Genomic DNA, 4809 nt, shown 5'->3' on the forward strand with positions numbered 1-4809 from the left:
ACAGGGTTGCCAACGGTTCTGACTGCGAGAAACGAGACGCTCGTGACAAGACGGTTCGCCCGCTTTCACAGGGTGCTTTCACAGAGTGGACTCCGTGGCAGTTGGATTGTGGGCCCCGCTGACGGTGTCAGACACTTCCACCTTAGTGACACGACAGGTGAGATGAGGGACGGTTGGCCCACAGTGTTGTTTCCCAGAACTGTGTCAATGGCACCTTTTCCTAGGTCCCGCTTGAGTGTTCAAACAGTTTTCAGGTCGTGACACAAGATTTTCCTTGAAAGATGCGTTCTCCGAAGTTCCCTCTCCCCATATCGAGCAAACGGCACCTTGCCCAGGTTTCCAAACGCGTGTCACGTAGGAAAGAAAAGACGTGACTTGAGCGACGTTCGCCCCCATAGTGCAGTTGGACAGAGTTGAGGATATGGCTCTTTCCGCATAGTCCCAGCGCAGGTTTTCCAACAGTTCTGACTGAGGGCAACAAGACGTTAGTGAAAAGGTGGTTTGCGCACAGTGTTCTTTCCCAGAGTTGAGTGCAGCGCAATCCGCTCGGGAAGCCGCGTCGGGTTTCCGACACTTCCAACTTCAGAGAAACGAGACGTTCGACGAAGGGTGGCTGGCCCAGTGTGTTGTGGCACCGAGAGGAGGATAGGGCAGGCACGTCCCTCCTAGGTCCCACCGACGTTTTCACACAGTTTGTCACATCCTGAAACAAGACGTTCCTTGAGGGAAAGGGTTTCTCCACGGGATCGTCTCCCCATATCGAGGAAAGTTCACCTTCCAGGTGGTTCCCCGCACAAGTTTTCAAACAGACACGTGTCACGTAGGGAGACCAGACGTTAGTTGAAAGACCATTTCCCCCACGTGCAGGGGGACAGCGTTGAGTATAGGAGACTGTCCGCACAGTCCCGGCACAGGTTTCCCAACGGGTGTAACTGAGGGAAACACGATGTGAGGGAAAAGGCGGTTTGCCCACAGTGTTCTTCCACAGAGTTGAGTCTACGGCAGTGAGCTTGGGGGCGCCGCGCGGGATTTCCAACACGTCCACGCCGGTGACACGAGATGTCGGAGGAAGGGTGGTCTGCGCACCGGGCTGTTTCACAGCACTGAGGAAATGGCACTGTCTTCCTCGGTCCCGCTTCAGGCTCCTCACAGGTGTCACGTCGGGACCCAAGCTTTTCCTTCAAAGATGGGTTCTCCAAAGCCCCCTCTCACAATATCGAGCAACGGTCACCTTGCCCATGGTTCCCCGCATAGGCTTCTCAACACTTGTAACGTGGGGAGAAAAGACCTGAGTTTGAGTGAAGTATCGCCCAAGTGCCCCTGGACCCAGTGGCGTGTAGGAGACCGTCCGCACAGTCCCGGCACAGGTTTTCCAACGGTTGTAACGGAGAGAAACACGACGTTAGGGAAAGGGTGGTTTGCCCCCAGGGTTCTTGCACGGGGTTGAGTCTAGGGGCCACGGGCTCGTGGGCGCCGCCTAGGATTGCCCACACTTCCAAGTGCATCAATGCCACGAGGCGTTAGACGAAGGCTGGTTGGCCCGCTGTGCTGTTTCACAGAATTGCGTAAATGGCAGGCACATGCTTCGTAGCCCCACAGGAGTTTTCCAACGGTTTTCGCATAGTGGCACAAGAGTTTCCTCGAAGGACGGTTTCTCCACAGGATTCTTTCCCCGTGGGCTGGCATGTGTCACTTTCCCCACTGGGACCGGCTGTGCATTTCTGACAGTTCGAAGGAAGCTCTGCCACATCGCACCTCAAAGATGATTTTCCCCAGGTGCAGTTTGACCGAGTTGAGCAGCTGGCACTTTGGGCAGCGTCCCTGCCTTAGGTGTTCACACACTTCTCACTTTGTGAGACGAGATGCTGGTGAAGAGTTGCTCGTCGCACAGTGTCCTTTGGCAAATTTGCGTGTGTGGCGCTCACCTTGTGGGCCCCGCCTAGGTTTGCAAACCGTGCTCACTTCGTCACGGGAGATCTTGTTGGAAAGACTGGTTCACCACGGCGTTTCTTCCCAGCGTTTCCTATAGGGCACTTGCTGCCTAGCCCCGCATACCATTGGAAACATTTCTAACAGTGTCAAACCTGTTGGGAGCTGCGAGACGGTGTGCCCACAGTGTTCTTTCACGGAGTCGAGTAGACGGCCCGTAGCTTGTGTGCCACGCGTAGGGATACAGACCTTTCCAACTTAGGGAAACGAGGCGATCGTGGAAGGAGGGTTTCCCCATTGTGTCGTTTCACAGAATTGAGTGTGTGGCCCTCTCGGTCTATCTGGGCCCTCCCTCCCTCCCTCCCTCCACCCCACGCCCACCCCCCCCCCCCGCCCCCAGGTTTTCCAACAGATCTGCCTTTGGGAAACAAGCAAGGTGTTAGTTTGACAAAGGTTGCTCCCCACTGTGCCTACGCACTGTCGCGGAAAGGACACCTTCCACCTCGTTGGCCGTGTGGAATTTCAAACAATTCCCGCGCAGTGACACAAGATGGTACTTGAAACCAGGTCACCGCCGAGTGCCGTGTGACCCCGCTGCGCATATGGCGCTTTCGCTCTAAGCCTCACGTCCGGGTTCCGCCTCTTCCCGGGTAGAGCACGGAGATGTCAGTGGAAAGATGTGGTTCCCACACTTTTGATCCTCCTAGAGGACTACCTGGCCCTGAGTGTACAGGTCAGAATACGTCTTCGCAGTCTTCCAAGCCAGACAAGGTGTTGGTTCAGACACGGCTTCTGCGCGGGGCTCTTTCAGAGGACCGAATACAGGTCACTTGTCACACGGTTCCCTGCATAGGTGGTCCCACACTTCTTCCGGGAGGGATGCAAGATGTCAGCTGAAGAACGGTTTCGCCAAAGTGCACTTCGACCCAGGGGAGTGTCGGGAACTTGCCGCCTGGGCCCCACATACGTTATCCATCCTTTCGAAGGTACTGACACGTGACGGTAGTCCACACGATTCCTTCACCGGTGGAGAAATGGTCCCTTTCCACGGGGTTCTCCGCACAGGATTTCAAACACGTTCAACTCTGGGATCCAAGAGGTTAGTTACTTGAGTCGCTGGGATCCCTTTCGGAAATGCTTGCCGAGAATTGAGGAAATGGCCTTTTCGTCATAGGCCCCACGTAGGTTTTCAAAAAGAGCTCGGGGAAACCACAAGATGTTCGTTGAATGATGGCTTCTCCCCAGTGCCCTCTCACAATATGGAGGGCGGGTCACCATCCCCACGGTTCCCCGCACAGGTCTTCAAACCCTTGGAACGTGGGGAGAGACAAGGTGTCAGTTCAAAGACGTTTTCCCCCAAGTGCACGCGGACACAGTTGAGTAGAAGACACTGGCCGCACAGTCCCAGCACAGGGTTGCCAACGGTTCTGACTGCGAGAAACGAGACGCTCGTGACAAGACGGTTCGCCCGCTTTCACAGGGTGCTTTCACAGAGTGGACTCCGTGGCAGTTGGATTGTGGGCCCCGCTGACGGTGTCAGACACTTCCACCTTAGTGACACGACAGGTGAGATGAGGGACGGTTGGCCCACAGTGTTGTTTCCCAGAACTGTGTCAATGGCACCTTTTCCTAGGTCCCGCTTGAGTGTTCAAACAGTTTTCAGGTCGTGACACAAGATTTTCCTTGAAAGATGCGTTCTCCGAAGTTCCCTCTCCCCATATCGAGCAAACGGCACCTTGCCCAGGTTTCCAAACGCGTGTCACGTAGGAAAGAAAAGACGTGACTTGAGCGACGTTCGCCCCCATAGTGCAGTTGGACAGAGTTGAGGATATGGCTCTTTCCGCATAGTCCCAGCGCAGGTTTTCCAACAGTTCTGACTGAGGGCAACAAGACGTTAGTGAAAAGGTGGTTTGCGCACAGTGTTCTTTCCCAGAGTTGAGTGCAGCGCAATCCGCTCGGGAAGCCGCGTCGGGTTTCCGACACTTCCAACTTCAGAGAAACGAGACGTTCGACGAAGGGTGGCTGGCCCAGTGTGTTGTGGCACCGAGAGGAGGATAGGGCAGGCACGTCCCTCCTAGGTCCCACCGACGTTTTCACACAGTTTGTCACATCCTGAAACAAGACGTTCCTTGAGGGAAAGGGTTTCTCCACGGGATCGTCTCCCCATATCGAGGAAAGTTCACCTTCCAGGTGGTTCCCCGCACAAGTTTTCAAACAGACACGTGTCACGTAGGGAGACCAGACGTTAGTTGAAAGACCATTTCCCCCACGTGCAGGGGGACAGCGTTGAGTATAGGAGACTGTCCGCACAGTCCCGGCACAGGTTTCCCAACGGGTGTAACTGAGGGAAACACGATGTGAGGGAAAAGGCGGTTTGCCCACAGTGTTCTTCCACAGAGTTGAGTCTACGGCAGTGAGCTTGGGGGCGCCGCGCGGGATTTCCAACACGTCCACGCCGGTGACACGAGATGTCGGAGGAAGGGTGGTCTGCGCACCGGGCTGTTTCACAGCACTGAGGAAATGGCACTGTCTTCCTCGGTCCCGCTTCAGGCTCCTCACAGGTGTCACGTCGGGACCCAAGCTTTTCCTTCAAAGATGGGTTCTCCAAAGCCCCCTCTCACAATATCGAGCAACGGTCACCTTGCCCATGGTTCCCCGCATAGGCTTCTCAACACTTGTAACGTGGGGAGAAAAGACCTGAGTTTGAGTGAAGTATCGCCCAAGTGCCCCTGGACCCAGTGGCGTGTAGGAGACCGTCCGCACAGTCCCGGCACAGGTTTTCCAACGGTTGTAACGGAGAGAAACACGACGTTAGGGAAAGGGTGGTTTGCCCCCAGGGTTCTTGCACGGGGTTGAGTCTAGGGGCCACGGGCTCGTGGG

The sequence above is a fragment of the Acinonyx jubatus genome, chromosome X, assembly GCF_027475565.1.
Source record: "Acinonyx jubatus isolate Ajub_Pintada_27869175 chromosome X, VMU_Ajub_asm_v1.0, whole genome shotgun sequence".
In the NCBI taxonomy this organism is placed as follows: Eukaryota; Metazoa; Chordata; class Mammalia; order Carnivora; family Felidae; genus Acinonyx; species Acinonyx jubatus.